Source organism: Leptonychotes weddellii, chromosome 12, assembly GCF_054177405.1.
Source record: "Leptonychotes weddellii isolate Sample4059 chromosome 12, ASM5417740v2, whole genome shotgun sequence".
Classification (NCBI taxonomy): Eukaryota; Metazoa; Chordata; class Mammalia; order Carnivora; family Phocidae; genus Leptonychotes; species Leptonychotes weddellii.
This window is the reverse complement of record NC_138380.1, coordinates 27,369,336-27,383,208: the sequence shown is the minus strand read 5'-3', so window position 1 is coordinate 27,383,208 and position 13,873 is coordinate 27,369,336.

Sequence of the window (13,873 nt, the reverse complement as noted above, 5' to 3'; positions counted from 1 at the left end):
ATGGTGGCCTTTTTATCTTCTTCACCCAAACATTTCATGTAAACAAAATCACTAGGATAAGAATAGGAATATCATATTTGATAAAGAACTCATCCCTGCTTTGGAAAAACTTAAAGGTATCTGGCATCAGATATTCAGATAAAATTAAATATGGGATTGTCGTTCCATAATACTCATTTCCAGTATTACCAGGTCACATGACATCATGTTAGACATTTTCTCCCCTTCCCACAAACATAGGCAGCATGTGATACAGCAGAACAGAGTGACGGGTAAGAGTAGGAGAGCTGATGTTAATGGTTTGTTCTATGCCATTGAGCATGAGTGTCATCTGCATGGGCTATAATTATCTCATTTGAGAAATTAGAAATTTCAATTAAATATATTTAAATTCCCTTTGGGGTCTGAACATTTACCCATTTTTGAGCAATAAGATAAATCTTCTAGGTTTAGTTCCCCAAGAAAATGATAGCATGAATCACTAAGAAAAGGATAGATTAGATCTTTAGCTCTACTAATTTAATACAATTCATTACCAAGATAGATTTTTACTCTTGAAGTACTTATTATATCAGCAACACACAATACAGAGTAATTCAGCTCATAGTAATTTTTAGTAGTTGCACAATGGGATTTTGTACTCTACTTTAAGAAAAATCATTATTTATACACATTTTGAGAACACAGGTATGGTAAAATTTTCTTGAGGATGGATGTTAGGTTTGGGGTGTGTTTTTTTTTCCCCTCTCATCTGCATTAACTTACAAGTTTTCCCTTCCTCTTCCTTTCAGCATCTTCTCAGTGTTTTCTGAGGTGTGTCAAAGTTTGTTTGGTAGTAGTAAATTGTAAAACAAACTAATCGCATCATTATGAGGATGTCTTTAGGCTCCAATCTTGCCTGTCTGGGGACAGTCAGGTGTTCCATAAAGGCTCAGCCATCTCTGTCTTCAGAAATCCACTTCTGTGGACTCTTTGTCTGAAATGAACATGGCAACTCTATGGAATATGCTCAGATGTCCTCTTACTACCCTTGTCCTTTATCATTCACTTTGTAGAACTTCTCAGACCACATTAATTGAAACTATGAATAAACTCCATATCTGTTCGTGGAATGATAATTCACGACATTGTTATTTTGCAGACAATTTCCCATCTACAAAAAATTAATATTTAATTTCACAGGGAAAGCTTTAGTGTAAGACAGAGTGTAACAATGTCAGAATATGTCATTTTGCTATTGTGATGTTTTCTGTCATTTTCGTATCTCACTTTCTGAATGATAGTGACTGATGCATCAGAAGGACAAACCAAGGTACTCTATTCATCCCTTCAGGCAGGGTTAAACAGGCCTCTTCCTGCGGCAAGATGACAGCCAGTGTGGGCATGAGCCTAGCAGAGAACAGAGTTTTACAATTTTAGAAATAAAGAATGAGCTCAGTTTTTTCAAGGAAGGGACAAATCGTCTGTTAGTCATAGTCATATACATGTACAGATTCAAACTCACTTTCTAGAGCCTCACCATAGCCCCCGAAAAAAGCAGAGGACCACTGGAAGCAGCATGAATGCTGCATGTATTCTTATCAATTTCCAGTGATAAGTATCAATAAGTTATCTGGCTGGTGACCTCAACTCTTCACTTTTTTTTTTTTCTGGTTACATATAGCATTGTGTTCACTACTAAGTTGTTAGTTTTCTTAATTTATAAAATGTTTTAGATTTATCTAAATTTAAAGGATAATTTTTAAAAGTTAGAATAAAAAAATTTCTGCATAAAATGAGACATTAGTTTAAGGATCCATTTTTTACATATTCATTACCCTGAGTGGTCTCAAGCATGCACTCCTATTTTATACCCCTTGGTATACCTCTTTACCTGTCCACCTTATCCTCTTTATGTTATACTCTCAAGTGGGGTGCAGCTCTCTGGAGTTCCCCATTGTTTATACTCCCACCAACTGATATCTCTTGAAGTGCTGCTAGATACAGACCCCCTTATTCCTTAACCACAGTGCCAAAGTGCAGATTTCTATTAAATGTAACCATAACATTAAACCTACTTTTAGGTAGATCTTCATGTGACCATCACTTTAGAACCAAACAGCAATATACGTGTTCTTACAAATATAAGGATGTGGGGTTTTTTTGACAAGTAAAAGCATGTTTCATATTAGGATTATCTTTGAATAGCCAAAAAAAGAAAGGATTTGAATATCATTTTGGATGCACATTAGAATCCAGGGCATTACCACGGTAATGTTAGTTTCCAAATGTAGACTTACAAACTCAGTTCTAATAATGGCCTTTTGTTATCATTATATCACTTTATCACCTAGACCCGAAGTGAATTATCAGACATTTCAAAGGCTTTCTACAGTGCAACTTGAGGGCATTATGCTAAATGAAGTAAGGGAACAAGAGAAGTACCATGTGATCTCACTTATATGTGGACTTTAAACAAACAAAACCATAAGCTCGTGGACACAGAGAACAGATTGGTGGTTGCCAAAGGCAGAGGGTAGGGGGTGGACAAAACAGGTGAAGGCAGTCAAAATGTACAAACGTCTGGGGGCACGTGGGTGAAGCATCTGACTCTTGGTCTCAGTTCAGGTCTTGACCTCAGGATCATGAGTTCAGCCCCGCATTGGACTCCATGCAGGGAGTGGAGCCCACTTAAAAAAAAAAAAAAAAGGTACAAACTTCCAGTTATAAAATAAGTCATGGGGATGTAATGTACAGCATGGTAGCTATAGTTAATAATACTGTAGTGCATATTTGAAAGTTCCTAAGAAAGTTAATCTTACAACTTCTTATCATAAGAAAAAAGTCAGTAACTGTATGGTAAAGAATATTAACTAGACTTATTGCAGTGATCATTTTGAAATATATACAATATAGAATCCTTGTCTTACATCTGAAATAATATAATGTATGTCAGTTATACCTCAATAAAAAAAATAACAGTCTTTCTGTAAGAGTAGCTTTTAAATGTAACTTTGCTATAGATTTTTAATGAATCATCAACTTGTTTTTTTTTAATATCTCAAGTTACAACTAGAATCTTCAGAGATATTATCCTAAAAAATGATGAGGCACCCATCACCACCCATGGCCCAACGATTCAGGGTGATCTTCATTAGATAAATTAGGTCCCCAATTGCCATAAACTAGAGATAAATTAGAACTCCAGAATCATTTTATTTTTAACATAATTTGATCCCAAAAGGGTAATCTTAATGAGAGCATCATAGTGGTTCTTAAGAAGATTCCAATTAATTTACCATGTGAGCTGGAGAGGAATGAATTGAAGTACTAAAATTAAGTTAAAAAAATAGAATTAATATAGCAAAAAATGTCATAGTGAAAACAATTACACTTATATTTTCACCACAAAAAAATAGTGGAAAACACCACATGATCTGTCAGTGGGTATGACTATGGGACACATTTTCAATAATCAGAAATATAAGCCAGATTGGTTTTAAAAATTGATATTATTTTCAACAAATGTAATAGATAAAACTGGTTTAAAAGTAAACTATCCCTGAAATGGTTATTTTGTTTTAAGATTTTATTTATTTGAGAGAGAGAGAGAGAACATGAGCAGAGTGGGGCGGGGAGCAGAGGGAGAGGGAGAAACAGACTTCCTGCTAGGCAGGGAGCCCAACATGGGGCTCAGTCCCAGGAACCTGAGATCATGACCTGAGCCAAAGGCAAATGCTTTACCAACTGAGCCACCCACATGCCCTCTAAATGATTACTTTAAAGAAAATTTTCCTTCACTCTTGAAGACTTCTCCTATACCTCAAAGGCAAATACATTTAATATTGAACTATTTTGTTTGGAATATCTCTATAACTCTAAAGAATATGAATATACTGCTGTATCTTGTTTAATCAATTTAAACATTACCGAACAGATTCTTATTGTAAGATTTTATTAGTTTTTTGGCTCACTTATTCTTTCTGTTTTCCTCTCAATATAAGCATACCTTAATTTTTCTTAAAAACATTGTATTTCCATGATGACGTTTCAGATATTGTTCACTGTGAACCAGGAAATGTATTCTGATTACGTTTCCTTCCTCTACATTGATTTTGTTACTGGAGTTAAAAATTAACAACCCCTACCCTGCTTTGATTTGGTTTTTCTCTGAACTTAGGAATAAGTCACCCCAAACACTCCCAAGAGCTCTGTAAAATGCCTCATTATAAAATTTTCCATATGGCCACAGCTTTCAACTCATTTTCAAGCATATTTTATTTTGCCGAACACATGTCTAATGGAGGCATCTGACTTCCTACTAAAATATGACCTCGTGCACTCTAGTCCTACTGCACAACTATCACATGGAGACTTCCTTTTTGCTATGATCTCAGGATCTTTTTCATCTCTCTACTGTGTTGAGTCTCCTGTCCTGGATCGCAGTTTTTCTGTGTTGGTTTATTTTCTTGCTTTGACAGGAATTATCCTCAGATAGCTCCTTTAAAAAGGTACAGGCAACTCAAATGTTCTATACTTTGAAAGTCTAAAATACTTTCATTCTCTATGTTAGATAATCTAATAGATAAAGAATATTAGGTTGTAAATAGGTTTTTTCTCAGAATTTGGTAAACATTGTTGAAAATTCTTCCTGTTTCTCCTGCTACATTTGAAAATCTGATATTCCAAAAAAAAAAAAAAAGAAAGTCTGATATTCTGATTTATCATCATTTTTATTTGACTTTTCTGTTCTTTAAAATATTTTAGTGTTTCAGCTGTCCCTTGTTCACCCCATTAGTGAGGGAGGAACTCATGTTCTGTGGTTATAGGGATGTCTGAACATGTGACCTCTGACAGCAGAGAAGATTAACAGCATTTTTATTAGGTACATGTACTTACAGTCCAGGGGAGGAGGAGACTTCGGGGCCACAGGGGGATGCGTTCTGGAACAGAGTGAAGGACAATAAGCTGTAGGAGGCAGGTTTTGTAGCACATGAGGTTAGGGTAACCTTCATTCCTGTGGAAGGATATGATTGCCTCGTTTGAATAATACCATGGGCTGAAATAATCCATGAACTGAAACCCACTGCTCAAGAATAAGCAGGAACTGTGCCTGATCCCTTTGCTAAGGAGGGTGTTTGGGTAGAGAACCTTATCTGCAGCAGGGTGGCGGGGGTTGAGGAGGGACCTGAACATTAGGCCATTCGAAGCAATTCTACCAATTCTACCAAATGCCAAGGAAGCAAATGATATTAATTTTAGGACTTGTATACCATGGTGGGAACTTCCCTTTACTTTCTGTGTCCTGTATGTTCATGATAATATGCTTTAAATAGGGGTCTATTTTTCATTCTCTGTGCTGAGTATTTTTTGGACCCTATCACTCCGGAATTCCATGCCCCTGTTTCTGAGTTTGTTTGTTTGTTTTAATGATTGCTTTCAAAAGTTCCTTTCCTTCAGTTTCACTTTTCTCCTTTTGTTGGAGTTCCGTTAGCCAGATTTTGGATTACCTCAGTTTCTTTACCAATTTTCTTTTCTGTTTTCTCTAACTCAAAACCATCATCTTTTTCTTTTCCCTGAGAGATAAGATTTGACTTTTTTTCCAATCATTTTACTATTTTATGGCTACTTAAAATTTCCAAGGTTTCTTTTCTTTTTCTCTGAATAATTTTAAAGTATTGTTTAATGCTGCTGTATCTTCTCCAATACCTCTGAAGATACTACTAATATATTTTCTCCTTCCATCATTGTCACCATTTCCTTTTTCCTATTTGCTTTTGTCTCTATCATTCATCCTTACATGTTGGCAGCCCATTTATATTTACAAATGAAGCACTAAAAATTGATTGGAAGCTCTATGTGCATTGAATTTACTGTAAGGCAGTCAGATCTCCTGCCTGCGTGGTATAAATCAGGCTGCTGTTTTTCTGGATCTGCTTAGGAAAAAGGGTGCGTAGTCAGACACTGACCTAATGCAAAAAGTAAACTTCCACATTGTGCTCCTATATCAAATATAGGACGTGGGGGACAAATATAGATTGCTTTTTTTTTTTCTTTTTTTTAACCAACTTCCCATCAAGCTCTCATTTTCTGGTACTTCTGACCATGCTCTCACAGCACCTGATACAGTGGTTCCTGAAGCTTTCCAAAGGTTATGCTAGGTTTTTCTTCTCCATCCCAACTTGAAGGCAATTAAGCATGACTTCTTCTTCTTTGTTAAGTCATTTATTACGTATTCTTCTGCCTCATGTATTTAAATACTATGTGCCAGCTCTGCAGATTTATCCTACTTTCATTGAGGATGGATTTTGTAGTTGTACAGCCTTGGGTTTGTTTTTTGTTTGTTTGTTTTTGCTTTGTTTTGGTTTGTTTCTTACTATTAAAGGAAATATTTTTAAGGTTAAGATCTAGGGTCCTTAAGTTAAAAAATTCACCCCCCCCCATTTTGTTTTAATCCTGAGGCTGTTTCTTCCTTTAAACCCTCTGGACATCATTTCCTCAATACCTAAAAAGAAAAAGTAAAAATAATAATCTAGACCTCATGGATATGTTCTGGGAGTTAAATCTGAAAAGCTTTAAAAATAACTGGCACAGTGCTTGGCATATAATGTTATTTCCATCTTCATTATCAGCAGTATTATCTGAATCATGTTCATCATCCGTCCAAATATCTTTGTCATTCAGCCTGACTTCTTTATTTTGCTTACCCTTTTTCATTTAAATGTAGGTTTTCTAAATGGTAACATCTTTAATATTTTATTTATTTATTTATTTATTTATTTATTTATTTATTTATTTATTTGAGAGAGAGAGAGAGAGCAAGCACACACACAAGCTGGATTGGGGAAGGAGGAGGGGCAGAGGGAGAGCGGGAAAGAATCTTAAGTAGGCTCCACACCCCAGCATGGAGCCTGACATGGGCCTCAATCTCATGACCTTCAGATCATAACCTAAGCCAAAATCAAGAGTTGGACATTTAACCAACTAAGCCACCCATGCGCCCCGAATTTCTTTTTTATAGTTTCTATCCTTTGAGTAGCATTTACTTCCATTGTTTTAATCATTTCTGTAGTGTAGATTATAAGCAAAACTTCACCTGTAGAAATTACCTCTTTCTAGAAATCTTGTCCTACGATTGTGGCTTTATCCTACCTACCTTCACCCTAGTCTTTCATGCGTAGTTGGAATTTAGCATGTTCCAAACACTGATTACCCTACTAATCTTAAACTTCTTTCTTTTAATTTGTATTTTGATGACTAGTTTTCCAGCCTTTTAAGTCCTCCAGATCAAAACCTTGGAATCAAACCTTTGATTTCTTTTTTTTAATCTTAAATTTCAGTATTTCTATTTATTACCACTTCCCTATCCTATTTCATGCCTTAATTTCTTTTTTCCCCCAAGTGTTTATTTAAATTCCAGTTAATTAACATACAATGAAATATTAATTTGAGGTATAGAATTTAGTGATTCATCACTTACCTACAACACCCAGTGCTCATCTCAAGGGCACTCCTTAGTCCCCATCACCTATTTAACCCATCCCCCCACGCACCTTCCCTCTGGTTACCATTAGTTTGTTCTCTATAGTTAAGAGTCTGTCTTGGTTTTCTTCTCCCCCACCCCAGGTTCATTTGTTGTATTTCCTAAATTCCACATATGAGTGAAATCATATAGTACCTGTCTCTCTCTATTTCACTTAGCATAATGCTCTCTAGCTCCATCCACGTCATTGCAAATGGCAAGATTTCATTCTTTATGATGGCTGAGTAATATTCTATTGTATATATATATATATATATATACCACATTTTCTTTACCTATTCATCAGTCATTGGACATTTAGGTTCTTTTCATAATTTGGCTCTTGTTGATAATGCTGCTATAAACATTGGAGTTCATGTATCCCTTCGAATTAGTATTTTAGTATCCTTTGGGTAAATGATAGTGTAATTGCTGAATGGTAGGGTAATTCTATTTTTAACTTTCTGAAGAAACTTCATACTGTTTTCCAGGATGGCTGCACCAGTTTGCATTCTACCAACAGCATCAGAGGTTCTCCTTTCTCCATTATGCCTTAGAGAATTATAGTGGTCTTCAAACAAGTTAAATCATTTCTATACAATTGATTCTTTCAATCATTGGAAAATATTCTTTGCTTCTCTTTTGGGTGTCAAATACTATTCCAAACTCTGTAAATAAGTGCATTTGAGGTGCCATAGAAGGCATATGTGTGTGTGTGTGTGTGTGTGTGTGTGTGTGTAGAGAGAGAGAGAGAGTAAAATGCTGAACTCAAATTTAGGAGTCCATTTTCTTGCATGGGAGGATTATTCTTTAATCTGCATAAAAGCCTTTGAAAAATAAATGAATTGGAAAAGTGGCTCACACAATTCTTTCTAGATACAATGACTGTGTTAAACTTTCTTCTTCATATTCTTATCCAAAAAGTTTTAGTTTTTCCATTCCCCATCAAATACAATCTGGCACATTCAGGCTATTAGCAATATGACCCAACCATACTTTTTAGCCTTCCTATCCCAGTACCTCTTTAGATGCTTAAACCATTTTCTAATTTACCTGAATTGCTCACAGTGTCTTCATACACTAGCCCCATTTATTTTGCACGCTCTCTTATTTCTTCATTTGGAGTATCCCTCTCAAGCTTTCTCCTCTGACATTTCTGCTTGTTAAGCCCTGTTCACTTCCTTCTTGAAGCATTTTCTGATATTTTCACCCATATTACCTCTTTTCTCCTCTCACTTTCCCTACTGTATATTTTAATGTCTTTTGTAGTATTAATGGTATTCAGCCTTTTTATTGTATCTATACTAGATAATAAACTCCTTGGGAACATTCCCCATTTTTTATCATGTGTATATTTCATAATACATAAGTGCTGTACTTTCTAGGCATTCAAATATTTATTGATTTACATTTGATTTTTTAAAGCCAAGTTAATTTTTTTTAAAAACAAAAAATTTGCTGGAAGTTTTCATTTTCATAAATATTGTGTCTTCAGCAATTATGCTGAGTTTAATATCTATTTTTTTCCCAAAGTAAAGGTATTTTAAAATAGTAATGAAGCCTCCAGCCTCCAGTATCATTACTGAGTTTCTTCAGAGGTAGGAATTCTGATTAAGATGTTTGCTACATAAATTTCAACTTAAACTGAATTGCCAGGAGGCAAAAAAAGAATACAAACTGTCTTCAAGGCTAAGAAGGACCACGTATTTTCAATCCTTCTTAGAATTCATATCTCTAAAAAAATATGCTCTGTGAATCCACTAGTCTTTTCCTGTTAAGCATATTAAATAAGTAATGTAATTCATGGTTTGGTGTATGTATGCATGTGTGTACAACTCATGTACACACTATGACTTTAAAAAAATCCCACATAATACAATACAAAGTTGGTATTATATTTAATACAGAGTTTAATAAGAAATACTGTAATTTTAAAATTTGTTTATTTATTTTTGGTGGGGGGAAGGGCATAGGGAGAGAGAGACAGAATCTTAAGCAGGCTCCACGCCCAGCCATGCCAGACTTGGGGCTCAATTTCATTACCCTGAGATCATGACCTGAGCCGAAATCAAAAGTCATACGCTTAACCAACTAAGCCACCCAGGCACCACTAGAAATACTGTATTTTTTACAATCCTTTCTGAATAACACAGTTACATAGCTAATAATTACAAGAAATGTTTAAATATATCGAAATCTATTTCATTTGAAGCTATTCATAGAACATTTACATTTATATATAGTTCTTTTCAAGGTTCTATACTTCCTCATTTTAACAAGATGCAAAATGTAATTTTTTTTAACTGTTATGGACTTTTTTTAAAAAAAGATTTTATATATTTATTTGAGAGAGAGAGCATGAGTGGGACCCAGGGGCAGAGAGAGAGCATGAGTGCGACCCAGGGGCAGAGAGAGAGGGAGAAGCAGGATCCCTGCTAGCAGGGAGCTTGATTCCAGGACTCTGGGATCATGACCTGAGCCGAAGGCAGATGCTTAACCAACTGAGCCACCCAGGCGCCTCACAAAATGTTATTCTTAATTGATTTTCTTAACTATTATATTTATTTTTGTCATATTTATTAAATTTATTATTATTTAGTATTTTGTTATGCCTTGATCTATTTCTAACAGAGATGTTATTTTGTAAGTCGTGAGTACAAATATGTCAACTTCAGTGTTTCTTGTAGGAAAGATATCCAAGTTCATGTAGTATGGATTGAGACCTCAAGATCCTGCAAAAGAAAGGAATGAATCCATAGTATTTTCTTCCAGTCAGCACCTCTCCTGTGATTAGATTTATGCCATTCCACTTCCAACTTAATAACTAGTTTGATCATAAGAATGTAGGGATATTGTGTCTTTTTCAGTCCCCATTACAGTTTCTGTGATGAGAATATAGTATGGAAATGTTAATGTTTTATATATTTCTGACAGTAGTAATGTACAATTCTATTTTGACCTTTCCAATATGATACAGATCGATTGGCTGGGCACTTTATTTCTTCCTTTGTCTACTATTGTAATAGTCTATTAAGAAAAAGGGCAAAATGATCAATCAATCAAACTTTCTAATGTGTTGGATAATAGTCCTCCGATTTTGCCTAGTTAAGATAGACATGTGTTCATTGTTTAAATACGTTCATAAATATATTCATGTCAGCATAGGTGTTCTATTATTTTGAATATACCATTACATATTTTTTCTTATGAATTATAGTTTTATTTAATATCTAATCTCATGCTTTCCATTGCCAATTATGGATTGTGGGGAAAAAAAATGAAACAAAGTAATGGCTTTTAGCTTCTAGCTTTTAGAAATTTGGGTGCTTTGTTTGACAAAGTGGAATGATTTCTCTAGTTATATTGGAGAAAATAGCAAGGTCCCTCAATGTTATTTCAAAATAATAAAAGGTCTTGAGGTTTGTGCACACACATGCAAGGTAACTGAACTGAATGCATATTCTCAAATTGTTTACTTATGGTAACACTGACCAGGAGAAAGGAACAATTCAAGTCTCATTCAAAGAGTCAAGCTATGACTGTATAGTTTAAACTGATTGGTTCTTATTTGTTTCATACAAAGGCATCTCTGTTCTGAAAAGCAAACATTTTACTCTAAAAACTCTGTAAGGAATATCAAAATCACTGTATTATGAGTGGAAGAGAGGTCTAATAAGTGGTGTCCTGGATCTGACTTACTCCTAAGGAAATCAATTAATAGCAATACAGTGATTAACAGCACTGTAGGCCTGGTTCCCAGAGTCAATAATTTCCATTTTCACCACTGCAGGGATATCATAAAAGAAATGCAATATGTTATCTTGAAGTTAAAATTAGTGTTTTTGCCACCTATTTTGCAGTCTTCAAAGCATTGCAAATTATTGAGGGTCATTGCTTATGTAGTCCAGATGACTGTTATACTTTTGATTTCCAGGAGGACATATTATTTGAATACTTGGAACAAAAAGTATAGTGTACACTTCTTTCCAAAGTGAAATAAAAAATATAATGCAGTCTTATAATTTTTGGAGGACTTAGCATGGTTTGAGATACTCTAAACAAAAAGAACTGAAATTGCTTATCTTGTCCCCTGGTAATCTTTGATGTCCACTCAGTTTTTCCAATACAAGGTGTATTCCAATATTCCATTAGAAAAAGGAGAAAGAAAGGAGAAAATGAGTTACAAGCGAACACTCGCGTTTATATGGAGACAAAGGGTATAATTAAACACTGAAGATGCATATCTATAACGCTGGAGTCATTTCTTTCTGAATTATCCCAAGGAGAAATCTAGGAGTCATCTTGATTACTTTGTCTACCACACCATTTATATCAAATGGATATTCAGGGAAGGCTATGCATCCCCTTCTTACCATTTCTACAACCACTGTCTCCTTTTCATTCACCAAATATTTGTCCAGTTCCCAATTTGTGACAGGCACTCTGTTTTGAATTTCACCTGGATTTTTGCCACTGTTTATGTTGCTCATGCCTCCATCTTAGCCTCATCTATGACATTCACTATTATGGCCTTTAGATCATTTTAATGTCTCTAGATACAAGGTTTTTTAAATATTTTATTTATTTATTTGGCAGAGACAGAGAGACAGGGAGAGAGGGAACACAGCAGGGGGAGTGTGAGAGGGAGAAGTAGGCTTCCCGCTGAGCAGAGAGCCCGATGCAGGGCTGGAACCCAGGACCCTGGGATCATGACCTGAGCCAAAGGCAGACGCTTAACAACTGAGCCACCCAGGCACCCTTCTAGATACAAGTTTTAAAGGGCTTCACTCCAGCAACCCTCAGTTTGCTTCCTGAGATTAAGAATTCCTCATATCAGTGAGATCATATGATACATGTTGTTCTCTGATTGACTTATTTTGCTTAGCTGGAGTGGTCGGGAGTGGGAGGGATGGGGTGGCTGGGTGATAGACATTGGGGAGGGTATGTGCTATGGTGAGCACTGTGAATTGTGTAAGACTGTTGAATCACAGACTTGTACCTCTGAAACAAATAATACATTATATGTTTAAAAAAAAAAAAGATAGTAGGAAGGGAAAAATGAAGGGGGGGAAATCGGAGGGGGAGACGAACCATGAGAGACTATGGACTCTGAGAAACAAACTGAGGGTTCTAGAGGGGAGGGGGATGGGGGATTGGGTTAGTCTGGTGATGGGTATTAAAGAGGGCAAATAAACGGTTTGGAGGCTGAAAAAAAAAAGTAATGATCATAACAGTAATACCATTTATTCAGTGGTTACTGTGCACCAAGCTTTGAGTAAAGCATTTAAATACAAAAAAATAAAAAAATAAAAATAAAGGGCTTCACATATCTTTTAAGGTTTGGATCCATAAGCATTAATGTCATCACATATTCCATAAATAGTTGGCCAGTAACTCTTTCACCAACAGAATCTCTTCTTTCTTGCCTAGAGGATATTCAAAATTACTTAACAATACTCAGAAACAGTACGTTCTAGACTAAACTACATTGTTTGCATAAACTGATCTTTAAGCCTGGACTGCTTTAATTTTACTTGCTAATTGGCTAATTTGTTTCTACTCAAACTCTTTAACCTACCAATTTAGATTGTATAGCCCTACTATGCACCCTGTAACAACTCATGCTTCCCTTTATCTTCACACTTATCACCTTGCATTTAAGTTTTAAGTAAAACTTTTAGTTTGAGATCATTGTAGATTCACATGCAGTGGAAGGAGATAATACGGAGATATGCGTGCCCTTTATCCAGTATCCCCCTATAGCAGATACCTTGCAAAAGCACAATATCACAATGAAGATATTGACATTGATATAATCTACCGATCTTATTCAGATCTAATCAGACATTTGTGTATTGTGTGCATGTGTGTGTATGTATTTAGTTTTATGTAATTTTAACACAAGTAGGTTTGTGTAACACCACCCAAGTAAAAAATGGAACAATTCTATCACTGCAAGGATTTCTCACTTTGACCTTTATTGCACTTGATTTTCCCTATATAATAAACTCTATGAGTTTATTAGGTCTGTTGATAAGTTTAATAAATATTGGAGAGTAAATTTTCTGATTATATACATATATATGTTTGTGTGTGTCTATGTGTGTGGATGGATAGATGGATAGATAGCCATGTGTGTATACATATCTGTATATAGTTCTTTGAATTGTTATTTTGTTAATTTTGATTAATTTTGTCTTCAGTATCTCTGATTTATACATCCTAATTTTTTGTTTAATAATCACTATCTAATACTGTAACAAATCATGTTGTTGGAAAGGGTGTGTGTGTGTGTATGTTGTGTGTGTGTGTAATGTGATTCTAGAAGTTTGACCCTTCAAAGCTTAGTAGAACTCGTACATGGAATTTGGT